Genomic DNA, 23,280 nt, shown 5'->3' on the forward strand with positions numbered 1-23,280 from the left:
GCGCACGCAAGCAGTTGCCACCGTGCTTGTAAACTGTGTCTAGGGGGGATGGCTGAGACTCGGGAGGAAGCGGCAGAGGCAGCAGGTGCTCAGGAAGTGAGGACAGGGCCTCTGAACGCACAGGCCAGGGTGTCACGTGGAGAGAGTCCGGGCGGGAGACGGAGCAAGCTGGCATCCAGTGTAGCCTGGCATCCAGTGTAGCCTGGCACGGCCTAGCCACCTGACCTTGGACCCACCTGAAAAGTGGGACAGCTGAAACCAAAGATCCCCCGTCGGTTCTAGGGATCTGCCATCCTGCATTTCTTTGTAAAATTCCTTGGAAAACTGGGGAGGCATGAGGAGCTTAGCAAAAGAAGAGCAGGTGTAGCCAAGAACAGCATGTGTTGAGCCAGCGGGGGGAATGGGTGCCTTCAGGGGTTTTGATTAAACCTGCCAGCCGCCTCTGGGACAAACAAGGGCAGGAACTGTCCTTTGTACCTGTACAGTGCCTGCTTATAGTAGGTGCTCAATAAAAACGAGAGGGTGAGATAAAAAAACTCATGCACTTGGCAATTGTTTGGGGCAAGAGAGGGAAAGCTGGGAGAGTCTGGGGGTGCCCAGGGACCCACACTTTGGAGCACCAGGGAAGTACTGGAATGGCACCTGGGAATCAAGGCACCAGCCCTCGGGGTTCCCTTTACTTCTTCATCAGGAGTGGAGGTGATGGTAAGCCCTTTCTGCACGTGCGGTAAAAGCATGATCTGAACATCTCTGTCCCCCTCCCCACAGCTTACTTTCCCCTCCCTTCCCTCATTCAGAGTCTTAGCCTAAAGTTGAATTTCTATTCATTAGACTGTTGTGTGGGCTCAGAGTCAAAATTAGGATGATGAAAAGAAAAGAAGGCAATAGAAGGAGTTTGTGAGCTGAAACTCACATCTATCCCACCCATCAGGGTATGTAGATATATTTGACTCCCCAAATAAATCGGATTCACTTGAAGTCAGGGAGCTTGCCTTTTAAGACTATTATGACCCTTGAAATTCTCCATCAAGTCCATGCTCATAACTGAGCATCCAGTAATTACTGGTGTCTGGGTGGAACCCTGAGGATTATGAGGCTATTACATCAAAATTTGCTACGGACTGTAGACTGGTGTTCATTCATTGTTTGGTCGCTCAGTCATGTCCAACTCTTTGCAACCCAATGGACCGCAGCCTGCCAGGCTTCCCTGTCCTTCACTATCTCCCGGAGTTTGCTCAAACTCATGTCCATTGAGTCGGTGATGCCATCCAACCATCTCATCCTCTGTCGTTCCCTTCTCCTCTCACCTTCAATCTTTCCCAGCATCAGAGTCTTTTCCAGTGAGTCAGTTCTTCGCATCAGGTGGCCTAAGTACTGGAGCTTTAGCTTCAGCATCAGTCCTTCCAATGAACATTCAGGACTGATTTCCTTTAGGTTGAACTGGTTGGATCTCCTTGCTGTCTAAGGGACTCTCAAGGGGTCAATGAAAACAGCAATGTTTTCTCAAAATGTTTTTATTCACCTTTTGCCTAAAAGAGAAAAGGCAGCACATTTTCTTATCAAAGTTATTCCTGCGTGTGTAGTTTTGGAGGAATGATGGACATCCGGGACCCTCCAGCCCACCCCTTGACACACACTCCCATCACAGAGGCCCAGCTGAAACCCTGCCTGCAGCAACTCTGGAACCTGCCCAGGTGTGGCGTAGTTCCTGCCTATGGCCACTAGGTGTCAGGTCAGCTTCAAAAGTCCACCTGAGGCCTGTTCAATCAGCTTGCTTTGTGGTCCTTGCTCTGCCCTTTCTGTGACTTCCCAAACTTCTGCCCCCAGGAGCCTGGCATGATGTCAGAGCCCCAAAGCGTCCAGCAGCCTGATGCTTGGACAGACCTGTCCTCATTATGAAGCAAAGTCACTCACATCGACCACGCACCCTTGCGTGTGTGTGTGTGTGTGTGTGTGTGTGTGTGTGTTAGTCGCTCAGTCACGTCCGACTCTTTGCAACCCCACGGACTATAGCCTGCCAGGCTTCTCTGTCCATGGGATTCTCCAGGCAAGAATACTGGAGTGGATTGCCATTCCCTTCTCCAGAGGAACTTCCCAACCCAGGGATTGAACCCTGGTCTCCGGCATCGTGGGCAGATTCTTTACCATTTGAGCTACAGGGAAGTCTTGCACCCTTGTTGTGAGGAAGAAAGTCAGGTGCTCAGTACAAGCTCCAGAAGCATTCAGGCCCCCACCCCCAGCCAGCCCACCTTGGAGCTGGGCAAGACCTGAGAAGAGCCCCACTCCCTTTAGGGAGCACTACACAGGAACCCACCCACTGACGAGGGGCTGACTCACGCTTTAGCAGCTTGCCATGTCAGGAGGCTGCCGGCAGGAGGACCCCAGCAGAAGCTGAGGACCAAAGTAGAAGGAGAGGGGCCAGGCAGGAGTGAGAGAGGCTGGCTGGTCAGAGATGGCCAGGCAACAAAGAGGGTTAGCTGAAGTGCAGGGACCCAGGGCGTGCCCTCCTTCCATGACCAACTTCAGTTCAGTTCAGTCGCTCAGTCATGTCTGACTCTTTGTGACCCCATGAACCTCACGCCAGGCCTCCCTGTCCATCACCAACTCCTGGAGTTCACCCAAACCCATGTCCATTGAGTTCGTGATGCCATCCAACCATCTTATCCTCTGTCATCCCCTTCTCCTCCTGCCCTCAATCTTTCCCAGCATCAGGGTCTTTTCCGATGAGTCAGCTCTTCACATCAGGTGGCCAAATTACTGGAGTTTCAGTTTCAACATTAGTCCTTCCAATGAACACCCAGGACTGATCTCCTTTAGGATGGATTGGTTGGATCTCCTTGCAGTCCAAGGGACTCTCAAGAGTCTTCTCCAACACCACACTTCAAAAGCATCAGTTCTTCTGTGTTCAGCTTTCTTCACAGTCCAACTCTCACATCCATACATGACCACTGGAAAAACCATAGCCTTGACTAGACGGACCTTTGTTGACAAAGTAATGTCTCTGCTTTTTAATATGCTGTCTAGATTGGTCATAACTTTCCTTCCAAGGAGTAAGCATCTTTTAATTTCATGGCTGCAGTCACCATCTGCAGTGATTTTGGAGCCCAAGAAAATAAAGTCAGCCACTGTTTCCACTGTTCCCCCATCTATTTGCCATGAATAGCAAATATTCATGGACTGGATGCTGTGATCTTCGTTTTCTGAATGTTGAGCTTTAAGCCAACTTTTTCATTTTCCTCTTTCACTTTCATTTAGTTCTTCTTCACTTTCTGCCATAAGGGTGGTGTTATCTGCATATCTGAGGTTATTGATTTTTCTCCTGGCAATCTTGATTCCAGCTTGTGTTTCCTCCAGCCCAGTGTTTCTCATGATGTACTCTGCATAACTTAGCTTTGCTATTTTTTTTATTATGAAAGTATGATAATACATTTACTGGAGACTTGGAAAATATAGGACAAAGTTACTTGCAGTTCCACTATATATTACAATTATTTTTTAAGTAGATAAATTAAGACTTTTAGTTGGAATTTCAATATCAAACTCTCAAAAATTAATAGAATGAAAATATAGAAAAGTAGGATATAGTAGACCTGAAAAGCACCATGAACCAACTCAACATAATTAAGATTTATACAATTTTCACACAACAGTAGGATACAAATTCCATTCAAGTTTCCATAGACTATAAACTAGGAGACACTGGAACACATCCAGGGACATGAAACGAGGTGCAAAAACTTCATGGTCTGAAGGTACTGCAATCATACAGCCTGTTATCACTGTGGAATTATGTTCGAAATCAATATCAAAAGATATTTGAAAATAACACACATATTTTCAAGTACGATGTGACATTTACCAAGAGAAATCTTTGACTTAGCCATCGAAAGCCTCAAGAAAGTCAGAAGACCGAAAAACCACCAAGGGTGATTGCAGAGAAGAAAAACACCTAAATGAGAAATTAATATCAAAGATACTATTTTAAAAAACATGTATTTGAAAATTACATGTCAACTTTTAAATGATGGGTGTATCTTAGAAACCATAACAAGGAAAATTAGAAAATATTTGTAAAAATGAAAAGAGAATTTACCAGAATTTGTTGCATGCAGCTGAAGCTGCTCAGTGCAGCTAAATACAATGTGGAATTTTGAATAAGATTCAAAAAGCAAATAGTGGACACCAGCATAAAATTTTATGAAGTTTGAACAAAATTTGTGCTTTAGTTAATAAGTGTGTGTGTGTGTGTGTGTGTGTGTGTGTGTGTGTGTTAGTCACTCAGTCGTGTCCAACGCTTTGTGACCCCATGGATTGTACCCTACCAGGCTCCTCTGCCCATGGGATTCTCCAAGCAAGAATACTGGAGTGGGCTGCCATTTCCTTCTCCAAGGGACATTACCAACCCAGGGATTGAACGCTGGTCTCCCTCATTGCTGACAGCTTCTTTATCATCTGAGGCCCCAGGGAAGCCCATCACAGGTTAATGTCCTGGGTTTTTTGTTAGTTTTGGCTTGTTTTTGTACGACATAGTATTTCTTTATATTCTCAGAACTGGATTAGAAGTTTCAAGCCTCATACAATTTTTTTTTTAATCGCTAAGATAATAAGCTTTCCAGACTTTCAGCAGTAATATTAAATGCCAAAATACATGTAACTATATCAAAGTTTTGAGTGAATATAAATTAGCAATTGAGCGTTCTATTCATACTAAGTCAAACAAGTAGAATCAAAATGTCATAAATTTTTTAGCTTGGCAAAAATTAATATATTTTCTAAAATATATGTTTATATTATATACACTACTATATATATATCAGTTCAGTCCAGTTCAGTCACTCAGTCATGTCCGACTCTTTACACTATATATATACATGCACACAAAAGCCTTTCTACCATGCTTGATAAAGGCTTGAGAAAGAACAACAACCAAAACAGAGATGAAGGATCTTTTACTTTTATCCAGTTTGTTTCACTTTTTCTATTTCATATGCAGTGCCCCCATTTCATTAAGTTTATGGTTTTCAGTTTCTCCAACTCAGTTTGGCTTTGTGCATGAACTCTGTTTCAATTTGTATTGGAGTTTGGTTAATTTATACTGCTGAGATGGTTTCAAGTGTACAGCAAAGTGAACGAGTTTACATATACATATATCTACTCTTTTCTAGATTCTGTTCCCATATGGATCATTACAGAGTACTGAGTAGAGTTTCCTGTGCTAAACTGTAGGTCCTTATTAGTTATCTATCTATCTATATAGTTTTGTATGTATATCAGTCCCAAACTCCCAACTTTTCTTCCTCCTTTTTTTCCCCCATGGTAACCATGTTTGTTTTCTGCATCTGTGACTCTTTGTTTTTTAAATGAGTTCATTTGTTCAGTTTTTTTAAGATTTCACATATAAGCAATATCATATGATATTTTCTTGTCTGACTTACTTTGCTCAGTACGACAATCTCTAGGTCCATCCATGTTACTGCAAACGTCATTATTTTGTCCACTTTTATGGCTGAGTAATATTTCAGTGTATATTTATCATATCTTCCTTATCCACTCCCCTGTCGATGGACATTTAGGTCGCTTCCATGTGTTTGTTATTAGAAATAGTCCTGCAATGGACATTGGGATGTATGCATCCTTTTGAATTGTGGTTTTCTCCAGACACATGTGCACTAGCTGTTTGCATCCTCTCAGGAACCCTGCACAATGAGGTCTGTGGTCATCCCCATTTTATAGCTGAGGAAATACAGACATGGAGAAGTTGAGCATTTTCACCCGAAGCCTTCTGCTTGTAAGAAGCAAGGCTGAGATTCAGACCTACGTCAGCTCTGTAACCTTGAGCTGGTCACTCAACCTCCCTGAGTCTCCATCTCCTTATCTGTTAATAGCATGATAATGGTACCCACTCCCCCACAGAGTTGCGTGTGAAACGGTGAACCCCAGGCCTGGCACAGGAAGTCCTTAATATAAGCATGCCTTCATCACAGCAGAGTTCCTCTCCTCCGAGAGAGGGCTACAGGGAGCTAAAGGTCCCGCAGGCACCTTAGGGGCCAAACCGAGCAGCCATCTTTGAAACACCCAAGTACTGGGTCTTTGAAAGACCACGGGAAGCATTCCAGTCTCAGGATTTGGTTTAACCCTTGAGTGAAATCAAAGGAATATGTCCAGAATCTTAAGAACTGAGGGGAGGTGGAAGGGCCAGGGACCAGGAGCGTGCTGTGGGCAACACAGGGGATGAGGTGGACATCTGGCCTTTTTCTTGGTTCCTAAGATCTGAAGTCCCTTCCTGGGCTGGGAGGGTCCCACCTCACAGGCTCTGGGAGGGACAGTTGGGACTTGTAGCTTGGACCTACACCAGACACGCGCACTCTGGGCTCGATTCAGTAGCTGGCAGCCGAAGAAGCTTAGGCCACAGAGCCCTCCCTCTGGCATCTGTGTCTGTGCGGTTGGATGGAGCTCCTGAGCTGTGGTGGGGAGGAGGGGATGGTTCTGAGTGCTGCCCACAGGTCAGCGGTGCCCGCTGCAGCCTCTGTGTGACCGTGCTGGCAAGCTGCGGTGTCCTCAGGGGACCAGGCTGCCCTGCCAAGTGGGGACCTGGCTTGGGATTGGTTTTGTTTGGTTTCGTTTTTAAACAAAAGAAAACAATGATTGGCAAGGCAAGCCTGTGTCCTAAACACTGACCTTGAACTAAAGGGAAACGGTTACCTTGAACTAGAAGAAAGAACAGCGCTCCTTCGGGAAGCAGACATTCTGGAGAAGGAGAGAAACCGAGGGCGGTGGGGTGGGGTTGGGGAGCGGCTTCCGGGGCTCAGCGGGACCTTTTAAGGAGGGACAGTGTTGTGATCCTGCGAGACCTTTCTGCTGTTTTGCCACCTCTTAGGGAGTCTGTCTTAGAGAGTCCCTTGGAGGGCAAGGAGATCAAACCAATCAATCCTAAAGGAAATCAGTCCTGAATATTCATTGGAAGGACCGATGCTGAAGCTGAAGCCCCAATACTTTGGCCACCTCATTCGAAAAACTGACTCCTTAAAAAAACAGATTCTGATGCTAGGAAGGCAGGAGGAGAAGGGGACGACAGAGTATGAGATGGTCAGATGGCATCACCAACTCAATGGACATGATTTTGAGTAAACTCTGGGAGTTGGTGATGGACAGGGAGGCCTGGTGTGCTGCAGTTCATTGGGTTGCAGAGACAGGACTGAGCGACTGAACTGAAGCTGACTGGCTGGATGTGCCTGGGATGAATGGAACCAACCCTGGGGCGTGCACCCACGTGCTGTGGTATAATGTGAAAAGGACAGGTCTTTCCCCAGCTCGTAGCACGGGCTTCAAAAAGCCCTTGGAATTTCCTGAGTGAGGGGAGTGCCTTTGTCATGCTAATGAGGGGTCTCAGGGTGGGCCCCACCTGGATAGCTTCCTGGATAGACCACAGGTGTGAGCTGACCGGTTGTTCAGCCAGTAGAAGAACAGGGAGCTGGAGAGTGAGTCACTCATTAGGCAGTGTTCAATCAGGCCCGCCTCCACCATGAGAAGTAATGAAACCCCAATGAAAACGCTGGACACCGGGGTTCTGGGGAGCATCCTGGGAGGTGCCCCAGAGTTGACGTTAACTCCATTAACTGCATTGCACCTGACCCCAGGTGCAGCAGAAATGGAAGATGTGTACGCAAAGACACATCTGAATTACAGGGCATCGTATATGTACTTGAACGTGTCCACGTCCAACAGGAAAGGCTTGCCTGTGTACCAACCCGTAGACCCGCCTGCCAGCATCCGAACAGCAGGGTTTCAAAGCAGCCGCTCCTAAGGGTGTGCCACTCTCCCGGCTGTACCTCGATCCGGCCAGCAGAGGGCGCTCCAATCCCACAAGTCCTTTGACTCGGTACCGCGGTCTCAGCTCTAAGGCAGGGTTGGGGGAAAACAGAAAAAGAAAATAGGATTCCAGACTGGCTCAGGGAAATCAAATCCTTACTGTTGTTTAGTCTCCAAGTCGGGTCCAGCTCTTTTGAGATCCCATTAACTGTAGCCTGCCAGGCTCCCCTGTCCTTGGATTTTCGCAGGCAAGAATACTGGAGTGGGTTGCCGTTTCCTTCTCCAGGGCATCTTTTCGACCCAGGGATCAAACCCAGGTGTCCTGAATTGCAGGTGGATTCTTCACCGCTGAGCCACCTGGGAATTCTTACTGGGTGCCTGCAAAAAGGCAACAATGCAGCTGGCTTCAGCAACACAGGAGTGGCCTGGGTCAGAACCCTCAGTCTGCCCCCTCACCGTCTGATGCAGGTTCTTGGAGCCTGAGCTTACAAACCAGGGGCCCTCTTTGAAAAAAACAAACAAACAAATTTACAAATATAATGTCAGGCATAGTACACTCATCCCAGACTGGACCATGAGCCCCTGGAGTCTGGGCTGAACTGTCCACACATAGATCCCCACGCTGAGCACCATTCCTGGGGCAGAGCAGGGGGGAAACGCAGAGATACTCAGTGGATACAGTCAAAGATGGGAGAACGAGCGAAGCGGTCCCTGCCCTCAGCAGCCCCGCTGTGGGGTTTCCTGAGAACTGTTCCCACAGACACGCTCCTGGGCACCCTGGCAGTGCCCACTGCAGGCGCATTTTGGGTGAATGCCCGCAGAGGCTCCCGACAGCAAGACTGACCCCGAGCTGCGGCTCCAGCCAAATGGTGGAAGCAGAGACCCCAAGGGCACTGGGAAAACGGGGGACTGGACACCCGCTGGGGGATCCATAGGGAAGAATCCACACGGTGTTTCTTCCAGAAGAGGCCCCCCTGGTGACACACTCCCTGGGCCCCCAACCTCAAGGGGACGGACCCTCCCAACTGCTGCAGCGCTGGCCTCACAGAGCTGGGGAGGCGATAAAGCAGCCAGGAGCCAGCCAGCTTGGGGAGGGGAGCCCTGTGAAGGAGCCTCAGTGGTGGGGACCCTGACGGAGGGGTGGAGAGGGTGACCCCACTCTCAGTTCTGCCCCCCTCCCAGTCCCCGGCCGATGCAGAGCCGCGCCTGGCCCTACTCTGGTCCAGCAGAAGCACCTCAAGGAAACTGGGTGAGGGGCAGGCCAGCGGGTAGGGGTGCAGGCTGGGCATCCTGCTGACCCATGTGGCACTCCTGACGCAACCCCTTCCCACCTTCCCTTGTTCTTTATGGGGGGGTCTTACCACGTGCCAGGCCCTGTGTATGGCACCAGGGTCAGACAGAGCCTTGAATGTCGCCATGGGCCAGGTGTGAATTCAAGGGGCAGATCTACTCAGGGACACGGGGCTTAAGCCCGATCAGAGAGGCGGACGTTGATCAGACAGGCATGCCAACAGGGCCACTCTGAAGACTGCGTGGAGGAAGGGCAGCTGGGGACAACGAGGCAGCCCTGAGGCCTAGAACCAGCTTCCCAGCTAATCTGACTCTCACTGTGACAGTAACATTGAGACCTGCCGCCTACGGCTTTTGTGAGACTCAATGGGACCCCGCACACAGACCGCCCAGGACCCCTGGCCAGGTCCTTGGTGCACCCTAAGCGGAGGGTGGCGGGCTTTCTCATCCCTAGGCCAGTGGGAGTCTGGGGGTGTGGCTGCAGTCAGAAAGGGCTCGCCCAGGCTGTGGCGGCCGGGGCAGAGGAGCGGCGGTCAAGCCCACCTTCCCTCCCGACTCGGCCTTTCCCTGGAACCGGAGGGCTGGCTTCCCGCCTGCTCCCTGACCTTGGCCAGCCACCGCCGCCAGAGCCCAGCACAATTTCCAGGTCAGTACACTCCTGGATTGGGCCCCACCGTCCCCCAGGGGCAGTCATCCTGCCAGGGAGCGGCTGAGCCAGCCGCTGTGCGGGGGAGACCAAGAACAAAGCAACCGGGCTTGGCCAGGCAGATGCCAGGTCTGCAGCTGGTGAAGCCACCGAGAACCCCCCGCCCCGGCTCCACCCACCATGCAGGGGGGATGGTCCTGACGGAGATCTGAAGGCTAGGGTGGCAACTGCCCCACCGCCGAGTCCTGCCCAGAGCCCTGGGCAGCTGAGGGGAGCCCGGGCTCAGCCACCCCTACCATCCCTCCTCCCACCATCGTGGCGGGGGAGTCCCCAGGCCCTTCCTGTGCCTCAGTTTCCCCAAGGAGAGGCCAGGGTGGGGCATCACTGATAACACTAATCACAGCATGAGATGTGAAGGAGCAGAGGTGGGGGTTGGGGGGGGAGGTCTGGGGGAGCCCTGCTCAGATCTGCCTTCCAGCCAAGGTCCAGGAGACAAACGGGGTGGAGCCTCAAGGGCCAGGACTTCCTGGGAGCAGGCTGGTTTTATGGGTGCAGCCTGTTATGTCACACGGGGTGGGGGGGTTCCATAATTAGGAAGCCCTGGGACTTGGTTTCCTGCTCTGCTGTCACTGTCCTCAGACTCCTAACAACTTTCTAACAGACACAGCCCCACAGACTCTGTGGCCACTCCTGCCCGACACTGGCACACCAAGAGCCGTCCCATCTGGGGGACAGAACTGGGGGGTGCTGGAGCAACCGACCGCCACCTCCCAGCCCCTAAACACTCCAGTGACGATGGAGACACCAGAGGCCTCCTCTCAACTTTAGCCAGGTGGAACCTGTGATTCTGGAGGGCAGGGGAGATACAGAGCAGCCCTGAGCTCACCAGGGGCAGGTGAGGCCAAGGTCAGGGGAGAACTCACCCCTCCCCCTCTGCCCCCTCCCCATCTCCCACAGTAGGGGAGGGGGAGCCCTGACCATCATCAGAGGGTGCTGCGATGCCTAGGCAGGTGGGCAGAGACACGGGCCCGAGGCGGGAAGGCCGCAGCCAGCAGGACCAGCCCAGGGCCCCCGCTCTGGCCTCCGGTCTCCAGCCAAGAGGTAATTCATAAATTCCTCCAGAATGCTGCCCGAGCCTGCCGGCCTCACCACCCCAGCCTAAACCCGCCCCCCTGGGCCGCCTGACTCCTGGTTTCCACTTGCCAGAGCCCAGTGGCTGCTCCCACCCCCTCGCTCACAGCTGGTCCAGGGTCCGGGAAACCAGCTGGCAGGCAGGGAACTGGCCCTGGCTTCCCTGGCTCCACAAAAGAGGGCAGAGAGGAGGCCCAGCCCGGTCTGCGGGGTGGGGGAAGAGGCAAGACTGAGCCTTGGGGATCTGCCCGAGGCTCAGCCTGGAGCCTGGCCCAGTTCTCAGAAGCCAGCCCGGCGGAGTCTTGCCCTTCCTGGCAGAGGGCTCCAGGCAGGAGCCAGGAACCCTGGGCGGGCCCTAACCCAGCACCCCAGTCTTCTGTGCCCAGAGGGTGAGAACTGGGCTACCCCACCCCCACCCCAGGCTCCTTCCCCAGCATGTCCCAGGATCCCAGGATTGCTCACCCCCTCCCCATTAAGACGCAGATTTTCTCAGGGAGGCTTGGAGAGGCCGGAACCCCTGGCAGCATTTCCCCTTCTTTGTGTCTGCGGGAAGCTATGGCCAGCCAAGCTCAAGTAAGACCCAGAGGAAAGGGTGAGGGAGGGAATTCAGTCAAACCGGCAGCGAGACTTGCTTCTACAGGGGAGGAAGTGAAGGGAAAATCGCTCAGTCGTGTCCGACTCTCTCTGTGACCCCGTGGACTATACAATCCATGGAGTTCTCCAGGTCAGAACACTGGAGTGGGTAGCCATTCCCTCCTCCAGGGTATCTTCCTGGCCCAGGCATCGAACCCAGGTCTCCCACATTGCAGGCGGATTCTTTACCAGCTGAGCTACGAGGAAAGACTTAGAGGAAGGAGACAAAAGTGTCGATGAATTTACTGGTTTCAAAACCACGTCCCGGGCGGGTTTTGCTACCAGGGCCACCAGCATCACGAAGGCCCCTCCCGGGCTGGAGGCCGAGGGCACAAAGCAGGTCAGAGCTCCGAAGTAAGAGCCCAGCATTGCCACTGACCGGCCACAGGAGCCCAGGCAGAAGGCAGCAGCTCTCGTCTGCTGCTTCCTTACCTGTAAGGAGGGAAATTGTCGCCCCCTTCCCAGGGGCGCTGTGGGTGTCACTATGGATCCTGGGGGGCTGGGCACCATGCCTGGCTCGGAGGGTGCCCCGCGGCCGGCATCGCCCTTTTCCACGGCGGTAACTCTGCCCAGCCCTGGCCCGAGCTGCGTCCCCCACGTTCCCATGGCCCAGGAGCACTTCTGGGCCTGGTTCTCAGACTCGGGGTGTCAGCAAGCTGGAAGTGGACAAGGCCTTCCTGGGAGAGGGCTCCTGAGGCCCCCTCAGGGACACTTGGCCTCCAGAGTGGTGGAGCCTGTCTCCCCTCATCACCTTCCCCAGTACCACGGCCAGCACCAATTCCGATGCCAGGTGAAGCTTCCCTGAAGGACCCCATGGTAAAGCGTCTCCCTGCAATGCAGGAGACCTGGGTTCAGTCCCTGGGCCAGGAAGATCCCCTGGAGAGGGGAATGGCAACCCACTCCAATATTTTTTGCCTCGAGAATCCCATGGACAGAGGAGCCTGGTGGGCTACACAGTCCATGGAGTCGCAGAGAGTCAGACATGACTGAGCGACTGAACAATAACAACATTGAAAGAATCCAGAAATACCCTGGCTCACGTCCAGGTTTCCCAAGTCTACAAAGCTGCAGAACACCCGTCTTTGCCCCTCATCTCCTTGGAGAATAAGAGGGCCCCCCTCTACAGCCGCAGGGCCTTTAAGTTCTGAAAGTCAAGCACGGCCCTCATGGCCAACCCTGGAAGAGGACCCCACCAAACGCTCCTGCATAACCAGATGCCCCTCCGCCTCCACTGCCTGCTTCTCAGAAACCCCTGAGCAGAGCTTCCCCTCAACCGTATTCCCCTCCTGCCTTGACTTCTCTGTCTCTGCCTGAGGCCTGACTCTTGGCCCCCAACTTTCAGCCATGAACTCTAGGCCTCTACACCTCTAACCCCTCCCACCTGTCTCCCCCCCCCCCCCAGTCTCCCTGACATCAGACAGCGCCGCTAGCTTTGCATGTGAAGCTTGGAAACAGCCTATAGAATGAGCGTTGTCATCCCCTCGGAGGTTACAGCATTCACATGTGGCTGCTGGAAAGTACAGATAGACAGATTGCTGGCTCCTTGTTCCCCAACTCTGCAGGGCCTCCCCAGGGGCTGGGCAGGAGGGAAACAGGCTCAGCCTCAGAGGTCCTGAGGTCTCACCAGGCTCTGTGATTCAAAGACAGCCAGCACCTGGGAGCCAGGTGAGTCTATGGCCCTACAAAGAACGCGAGCCCTTAACTCAGCAGCTTCACAACCTTGACCTCGCTGGTATTGGCAACCTTGACCTCACTGGTATTCATTTCTTCCTCTATAAACCGGGAACAATCCCGCCTCGCAGGCGGAAGTGAAGAGTGCTGTGTGTACTGTTTGAGCCATGGTGGGTTCGTGTGTGGTCAGTTGTCAGTTACGCTTCATCACTTTTACGTCCACGTGACATCTGTTTTTCATGCAGAATTGAGTTGACGTGTTCGTGTCTGACAAGGTTTGGAAACATGGATGTTCAATATGTGCTCGGTTTCCCTGAGCTGGGCACCACAAAGACATACAGTCCCCCATGGACTTCTCTCTCTCCTTTGCCAAGAATGAGACAATGAGCTTTGCAGGCAAGCACTGCTCGTCACCCCCACACAGTCCCTTTGCTCCAGGAGATCCGTGGAGATCCCAGGGTGGTCCCAGGGATGGACTGGAAGGCTGAGCCTCCTGGGATCCCCAGGGCAGGAATTCCTGGGCAAGGCTGGACTCAATTTCCCAGAAACATGATTCCACATTCCTTACCCTCTGACATGCAAACATGTAAATTTTCTTTTTCCCATTACTAAACTTGACTTTTGTCATAAACCACGTTCACCCTTCTATCATCTCAAAGAATACAGAATTTATTTGATAACTTCCAAATAAACTTAGCCACTGCAGTGGCTTCTAAATTGTTTCGTGATTAAACTCCATTACAATCAGGATTTCCCTCATTAACCTCCTCCTCTCTGAGGCTGATTCTAACTTTGGGAGTCCAGGCAGTTTCCCCAGATTGGTGTGTTGGAGTCTGTGGCTCAATCTTGATCTACCCTGTGTAGCTCATACGCTGTCCTTTGGCCTGCCATGCACACACGCACACCAGGTCCCTCCAGCCCCTAGCCCGGCCTCTGCATCATCCTTGCCCCTGCAGAAAGACCTAGGGGTGCATTCCCATGGAGGGGTCTGGGGACTCCCAGTGGGGTTGCCCAGGACTCCATGTTGTTCAGCCACTAAATTGTGTCCTCCTCTTTGCAACCCTATGGACTGCAGCACTCCTGGCTCCTTTATCCTCCACCATCTACCGGAGTTTGCTCAAATTCATGTCCACTGATTCGGTGACGCTAGCTAACGATCTCATCCTCTGCTGCCTCCTTCTCCTCCTGCCTTCAATCTTTCCCTGCATCAGGGTCTTTTCCAATAAGTCAACTCTTCGCATCAGGTGGCCAAACTATTGAAGCTTCAGCTTTAGCATCATTCCTTCCAAGAAATATTCAGGGTTGATTTCCTTTAGGATGGACTGGTTTGATCTCCTTGCAGGTATTTCTCCTCCCAGCCATCTTGGTTCCTGCTTGTGGTTCATTCATCCCAGCATTTCGTGTGATGTACTCTCCATAGAAGTTAAATAAGCAGGGAGACAATATGCAGCCTTTTTGTACTCCTTTCCCGATTTTGAACCAGTCAGTTGTTCCATGGACTGACTTGTCTTCCCAAAGCTACAGCCAGAAATCAGCCACTGGTCCCTTTACTCTTAGTTACTCAAATATAACCAGGGCTTCTAGAGTCTGGCCCCCAAGCATTCACCCAGCCAGGGCGGAGGTGAGAGGATGTACACTGAGTTCGCCACCCCATGCCCAGCCGTCTTCCTCCCTGACCTGGAGACCTCCTCTATCTTGGGTGATGGGGAAGGGGAACAAAGGGAGGTGGTAATTAGTCTCGCCTAATCTATGTCCCATCTGTAACCATTAAGCAATGTAGAAGATTCAGGTCTGGCGTCCAGATTCATCATCTCACAGTTCCAAGCCTGAGAGGGGTCCTAGGCTTGGTGGTCAGCTAGGACTTGCCTGTTGTCTCACTGCTTCAGGGAGAAGAAGAAGTGTAAAGCCCTCCCACGAGAACCACTGCTGTGGTCATAACCTACAGCGTCCTCTGCTGGGAGCTGGAGCCCAGAGCCTCGGACAGGAGGGCCCAAGAGCCACCTCCTTTCTCTTCCAAGGAAACAGAGATGATGGTCGATCTCGCCGCAGCCCCCATAGACCAGAAAGAGCTCCCCTGTAGGCTGGCTTTCCGCACTGTCCCTGGTCTAGCTCCTTTCAGAGAAACTCAGCTTCAGCCTGCTTTGGCTCTTCCTGCTCCCCACTCAGTCCTGCCTGCACACCCTGCTCCAGAATACGAGCTTCCAGTCGGATAGACTAGGCTGTACCTGCCTCTAACACCCACCACCAGTGTGACTTCATCGGGCCACATACAACTTTCAGCTTCAGCTTGCTTATCTGTAAAATGGGAGTAATAGTCACACTTCCTTCCTTGGGATGTGAGAATGAGATGAGAGGATGAGTGTCAGGTGCTGAGTTCAGCGTCTGAGGTCAAGAGTCAAGAGAGGGCAGTAATTTTTATTTCCATTTTATTTATCATCTTGCCCCTCATAGTAGGGAAACGAGCTGATACACCGCCCCCAACAGAGCCTACTGGGCAGGCACTAACCCAGGAGAGGGTGCAAACGCTGGGTCCAATGACCGGCCTGGGTGGCTGCGCTTTCCGGCACTTCCCAGAAAGAGGACCCACTTTGCCAAGCTGTTTTAGGGGCTGGAGAGAGAGACCTTCACCAACAAATAAACTCAGTACAAGAGCTGTTTACTGAAGCACCTTCCAAAGAGGACGGGCTGGTCCTGCAGGTGTTTATTGTTAGAGAGGGGTCAGCAGCTCAGGTCAGGCCAAATTCCCCGGAAGAGTAAAAAGAAACAGGCTCGTTCCTCTACCCTGCCCCGCCTCCCCCGTCCCCACAACCTTCAATCAGTCTCGCCTTCAAACTGATGTCAAACAAATAACTTAAATAACACAGTGTGAAGGCATTCTGAATTATTAATGGGCCAGGACGCCGCACATCCCTCCCTGGGCCTCCTGCCTCCCCAGGGGCTACTCTGAGCAGAAGCATAGAGAAAAAGTTGGGGGAGAAGCCCAGAAGTGGTAGGGGTGGGGTGGGGCTAGGAAGCCATGTCTCCGAGGCATCCCCTGTGGCCATCTTCTGTGAGGTTCCGCCTCTTGCCTTCTGAGGCTTTCTGTGGAACAGAGGCTACTCAAAGTGCCATCAAGGGCCCTTCTACAAACCGCTTGCTCAGGTCCAGGGTGGGACAAGCACAGAGTGTCTGCAAACATTTAGATGCTTTCCCACCAGTTCGGCAAAGTTAATTGACGACAGCTGAATCTAATGATCATACAAAAATTTTACTTGTATTTTGTACGACTCTTGTCCATTTCACTTTTTTTTCCAGGTAATTCTTTTGTGTTATGTTTTACAAAAGAAGGCGGCCATTTTTTAAAATGTTATTAAAGTCTAGTTGGTTTACAATTTAATTTCCGCTGTACAGCAAAGTGACTCAGTTATAACATAGATGTATATGTTCCTCTTCATAGTCTATTCTATTATGGTTTATCACAGAATCCCCAGTGGCTCATTGGTAAAGAATTTGCCTGAAATCCAGGAGACGCCGGTTCGATCCTTGGGTTGGGAAGATCCCCTGGAGAAGGAAATGGCAACCCACTCCAGTATCCTTGCGTGGGAAATTCCATGGACAGAGGAGCCTGGCAGGCTACCATCCACAGGGTTGTGAAAGAGTTGGACATGCCTTAGCAACTAAACAACACTGAATACAGTTCTCTGTGGTATACAGCAGGACCTTGTTTTTATCCACCTGATGTATAACAGAGTGTGACCGCTAACCCCAAGCTCACGGTCCTTCTCTCCCTCATCTCTCCTCCCCCTTGGCAACCACAAGTGTGTTCTCGATGTCTGTAAGCCTGTTTTTGTCTCATAGCTCAGATTTCACACGTATGTGATAGCATATATTTGTCTCTTTCTGACTTACGTCTCTTAGTATGATAATCTCTAGGTCCATCCATGTTGCTCCAAATGGCATTATTCCACTCTTCTTTATGGCTGAGTAATATTCCGTTGTAAATACGCACCGCATCTTTTTGAATCATTCATCTGTCAATAGACATTTAGGTTGCTTCCATGTCTTGACTGCTGTTGTGAACACAGGGGGATGAATATAGATTTTATCTGTGTATATGCATAGGAGGAGAATTGTTGGATCATAGGGAAACTCTATTTTTAGTGTTTTGAGGGACCTCCATACTGTTTTCCATAATGGCTGCAACAAGTTACATTCCTACCCACGGGGCAGGAGGGTTCTCTTTTTTCCACACCCTATCCGAGCACTTGTTATTTGTAGACTTCTTAATGGTGGTCATTCTGACTACGGCCCACCATTGACTAGAAATGACAAAGAAAACAATTGGCCCTTGACTATAGAGAGCTGGGGAAGCACTGCTCCAGATGCCTCTTCATCGTGGTCTTAGCAACCCTCCCGTCAACAAATTACATTAAAATGTGCTGCTTAGAAAGACTGCGTAGGAGGCGCCAAAGGCCCCTTCCCAGGTCAGCTCTCCTACCTTAGTTGTCCAGCTGGAAGCGTCCCTCCTCCATCAAGCCCCCACTGCCATCAAGTTCCTAGCCCTCTCTCCTGCCCCAGAACCCATAGGACTTTCTGTCTCCACCACTCATTTGACAATTTAGCTAATAAAATATAATAATAATAATTGAGGGCAAGGCTTTGTACTGTCACATTAAACACACGTCCTTTGTGTCTGGCCTCTCGAGGCTACTTTGCAGCCTCTGTTGCAGACACTTGCCTGCTGTGTGTGGACTCCTCCACTCCCAGCTGTGAGGCTCCTGGGCACCAAGCCTACTGTCCACCCTCCTAGGGCCCTCCACCCTTGCTGGGCACCGCAGATGGCAGCAGACAAATAGACAAATATACCAGTAGACCCAGCAGCCAGATTTGCTGGAGGAGACTTGGCAGCGGGTGGGGCAAGGGAGGAGCAAAGGAACTCCCTTCTCTTTGTTCAACACTTATTTCCAAGCACCAGGGCTGTTTTCTTTTTGTTTTAAAACATGCTGATTTTTTTTTTTTTTAAGCCATAAGGTAAAAAATGGGAAACCTCAGAGAGTAGACAACCCACAGCCTCAGGACCCCCTCTTCAGAGCTCACCACTCCTCCCCTCCCATCAAGATGTGCGTGTATCTACAGGCACTTTTGTGTCCTTCTCTCCTATAATTCCAGGGATGCCCGTATGGAGCCTCAGGTGCAGGTGCCGACCTGCTGGGTCAGACTCACCTGACACAGATCTGGGGCCAGGCCCTGGCAGGGTTTATGGGAGGACACCTGGGAACTGGCCTGTCTCTAACTAAACTGAATAAACTCAGCTTGGGACTCTCCGGTGAGCCTAGTGCTCCAGCAGTTTGTTGACTCCTCTCTAGTTACAAGGGAGGAAACTGAGGCTCAGCGAGGGGAACTAATTGAAGTGAGTGGCAGGGATGGGGTGGGTGGGGGTGGGGTGGGGCTATGTTTCCCATGGCAACAGGCCTTAGGGCTTGTATTAGTTTCAAAAGTGAAAGTGAAGTCACTCAGTCATGTCCGACTTTTTGTGACCCCATGGACTATAGCCTATCAGGTTCCTCCGTACATGGGATTTTCCAGGCAAGAATACTACAGTGAGTTGCCATTTCCTTCTCCAAGAGATCTTCCCAACCCAGGGATTGAACCCAGGTCTCCCACATTGTAGGCAGATGCTTTACCATCTGAGCCACCAGGGAAGTCCATTAGTTTCCAAGGGCTACCCTAATTACCACAAACTGGGTGGCCTAGGATAACAGAAATTTCTTCTCTCCCAGTGCAGGAGAATTTTATGGAATTGAATTTTATGGTGGCTCAGAGGTTAAAGCATCTGCCTGCAATACGGGAGACCTGGGTTCTATCCCTGGGTTGGGAAGATCCCCTGGAGAAAGAAATGGCAACCCACTCCAGTACTCTTGCCTGGAGAATCCCATGGATGGAGGAGCCTGGTGGGCTACAGTCCACAGGGTCGCAAAGAGCTGGACACGACTGAGCAACTTCACTTTCACTTTAAGTGCAGGAAGCTGGAAGTCTGTAATCGAGGTGCCTGCGGGGCCCTGCCCCTCTGAAGCCTCCAGGGGAGGATCTTTCCCTGCCTCTCCCAGCCTCCGGAGGCTCCCAGTGCTCCTTGCTTTGAAGACACATCCCTCCAGCCTATGCCTCCGTCATCACACCGTCTCTGTGCGTCCTCTCCTCTTCTTAGAAGGACACTAGGTGCTGTGCTTAATCACTCAGTCACGTCCGACTCTGCGACCGCATGGACTGTTGCCCGCCAGGCTCCTCTGTCCCTGGGGATTCTCCGGGCAAGAACACTGGAGTAATCTTTCCAACCCAGGGCTCGAACCCAGGTCTCCTGCATTGCTGGAGGATTCTTTACCTTCTGAGCCACCGGGGAAGGCCCATGTGGGCACGAGAGTGGATTTAGCCTCACCTTCCCAAATCTGCATCCCAAGTCTCTCCAGCCATGTTGGACTCTTTGCAACTCTATGGGCTGTTGCCCGCCAGGCTCCTCTGTCCACGGGATTCTCCAGGCAAGAACACTGGAGTGGGTTGGCATGCCCTCCTCCAGGGGATCTTTCCTACCCAGGGACTTATCCTGCGTCTCTTACATCTCATGCTTAGCAGGCATGTTCTTTACCACTAGCGCCACGCGGGAAGCCAAATCTAGGATAGTTTTACCTTGATATCCTTAACTTAATGCATCTGCAAAGCCCCTATGTCCAAATATGGTCACCTTCTCATGTTCCAGGTGGACATGAATGGGGTGGGTGGTTATCCAACCCTCTACCAGGCCTTCCTTCATAAACAGCTCCACAGGCAGACCGAAGGGCTGCTTTGGGCCCCCAGCCTCAGAGGCTCCAGGCAGCCTCAAACCTGGGGGTCGGTGGACGCAGAGGGGCAGCTTCAGGCCAGGAGCTGCGTATCCAAGTTGCTTCCCTGTGCCAGGCTGGCACCCACCTTCTCCACCCCACCACCCCACAGCTGCTATGAGTGTGAGCTGCTCTCGACTGACTCCTGAGAATTGCCCCAGCCTACTGGAGCTGTCTGGCCGGAAATGCTGATTGTTTCCAGACAGGAGCAATGATCGGATGATACCGGAATACATCAGGCCAGTCTCCGTGCTTCAGGAAGGGACAAACTCCTGGTGCCATTCATACTCCCGAGCTCCTCGTGGGACCAGCTGACACAAAACCTCTACCAAGCCCACCTGCTTGCCAAGCATCCTCCCTAGCCACTTGCTTCCCTTCCCTGCTTACATTTTCACCTGACCACCTCGGGCTCTGCTTCTCAGCAACCTGCCCTAAAAGAATGGGGGAGCGAGGCTGCCTGTAACAGCTAGGGAAACAGACTGGAAGGCTCCGCTGCCTTCCTGAGCCAAGAAACCACCCAGTCATCCCCCTCACTCAGCCCTCCCTGGCATTCACTGGGAGAGCACACTGTGGGCACCGGGCACCCCCGGGGGAATGGGGAGGGGTGGAATGGGAGCGACAGAGGAAGAAGGGATAAAGTAAACAGGTATCACCATGGAGCTTGTATTATGGAAATAAAACACTCAGGCATGAGCCAACTTGACAGTAATTACAGAGGACATGTCAGCATGGCTAAAACCTGCCAGCAACTCTTGGTTATCTCAGGGACAACTCGTAAAGGGTTTCCAAGCAGGAATTCATTTCTAGGTACTCCCCACCCCCGTCTTGGCCATATTCTCTTGCCTAAAATACCAAGAGGTGAAGGTCAACAGGGCCAGCTACAGTCCATCTGCCACAGACCTCAAGGGCTGGCTTAGGCACTTGTTCGTTAATTGGTTGGTTGGTTAGTTAGCTAAAGAGAGACAAAAAATGGGGCAACCCAGGCAGAAAGACAATATTGACTAGGCCTAAAGAGAGCCTGGCCTGGTTAAGGAAGTGCCAACAGTTCTATACGAAGGTGGGTGAAGAGGATGCCTGGAAATGAAGCCTGGGCACTGGGCAGAGAGACACCGGGGGTGGGGGGCGGGGTGGGGGGCTTGTGCACTAAGCTTTAAATTAGGGCTTTACCTTCAAAGTTGTAGATAGGTACAGGATTATAAAAGGAAAATTATTTGAGTAGATTTTCATTTTCAAAAGGTATCTTCGACATTGGTTTGGACAGTAATTTGGGATGCGGCGTATACATTATCTACTGCCATATAACGGTGGTGCTGGTGGTGGCTTTGTCGCTCAGTCGGGTCTGACGCTTTCGATCCCAAGGACTGGAGCCTGCCAGGCTCCTCTGTCCATAGGATTTCTCAGGCAAGAATACTGGAGTGGGTTGCCATTTCCTTCTCCAGCTGCCACATAATATATTACTTTACAACTTAGTGGCTTAAAAAAAACGAACATTTATCATCTGACGTGGTTTCTGAGGGCCAGGAATCTGGGAACAGACTAAGTGGTGGTTCCTGGATCAGGGTCTCTCCTGAGGGTACAGTCAAGCTATGTGCAGGGCTGGAAGATCTGCTGCAAGACGGCTCACTCACAGGACGCTGGCAGAAGACCTCACCTCCTCCCCACATGGGCCTCTCCTTCTGCGTGTGTGCTCACTCAGTCATGCCTGCCTCTTTGCGACCCTATGAGGACAGGTCCTCTGTCCTTGGGATTTCCCAGGCGAGAATATTGGAGTGAGTTGACATTCCCTTCTCCAGGGAACTCTTCCCGGCCCAGGGATTGAACCCAGGTCTCCTGCATTGGCAGGCAGATTCTTTACCACTGAGCTACCTGGGAAGCCTCGAACCTTTCCTTAGGGCTGCTTATAAAGTAGCAGCCAACATCAGAGCCAGGGACCCAAGATGGGATGAGAAGGAAGCTGCAGGAACTTAATCACGTCACTTATGCCATATGCTGCCTAATTCACTCTAACAGATATAGACACCTCTGTCCTTCTCCATGAAGAGAATGGTGACTGGGCCTGAAGAGGATGGTAGAGTTAGAAGCCTTCTTGGCAGAGTCACAACAAATCCAGATGTCAAAAGGTCTAGCCCCTTTACTTCGGATCTGTGCCCTCTAGGTAGCCACAGGTGAAGAATAAGAACAAAGGAAGCTAAGCCAGGTAGGGATCTTTCAAAACGGTAGCCAGTCCCAGTTGAAATGAATAGTGACGTCATAAGCTTTTACTTGGTAAGCTAAACTGAGTTTATACTTCCTAAAGAGCCCAAAAATGTTCCCCCTTTTCTCCAGGAGAGGTAGAATGGTCTTGGAAAGACTTAGAGGGTTTTGACCAGGTGACTGGGCACCAACATCAGAGTGTAGCCTTCAGTCAGAGAGTGAAAGGGGGAGAAGCACCCCTAACATAGAGACTGTCTGTTGCTTTAGCCCATCCAGCATCCAATTCTTCTTCCTGGTGGGACTCCACCCCCTCTCTCAGCCCTGGAAAGACTGAGCAGTCTGCCAGGCTCCAAAGAGGAGCACATGACCCAGGTCTACCCAAGGAGAACACCGGGTGTCCTTGACCACCATGATTGGTCAGAAGCAGGCACGTGACCTAAGCTGGGCCAATCACAGGCCTCCTCAGCAATTTTCCTTGGAGGAAAAACTGCTGTCTCATAGGCATGGGTAGCTATGATGTAAGTCTAAGGTTGCTGATGGCTGTCTGGCCACCACCAGGCAAAAACTGGCTGAGAATGAAGCTTGCTCAGGGATAAGCAGCAGAAAGTGAAGGAATGAACAGGCTCTTGATGACATCATCTGTGCACCTGGTCCAGACAGACCTGAAAATAGCAACCTCTAAGACTTTAAGTTAACTGAGTCAAGAAATTCCCTTTTGAGGGTCATATGGCACTTAAAATTGAGAAACTTTTGAAGGGTACACCTCTTGGGAGATAGCATGATAGAAGTGGGAGATCTGGAGGGAAAAATCAGTATAACCAGATTATCTAATTCAGCCATCTCATCACAGCCAACCTCTGTGATTCTCCTTCTGAGGCTATCCCAGTCCTGGGAGTTGTTTTATCAAGGCAGGCTTATTCCCTTGCCCATGCATGTGGAAAAGAGCCCACTGCACAGTCCTTCAAAGACTCATGATTAGGAGGGTCATGTGATGGTGTAACTGAGTTTCGTGCATGCCCAGCTATGCAAAGCTCATCTGGTCCAGCCCTGACCAAA

Source organism: Ovis aries, chromosome 7, assembly GCF_016772045.2.
Source record: "Ovis aries strain OAR_USU_Benz2616 breed Rambouillet chromosome 7, ARS-UI_Ramb_v3.0, whole genome shotgun sequence".
NCBI lineage: Eukaryota > Metazoa > Chordata > Mammalia > Artiodactyla > Bovidae > Ovis > Ovis aries.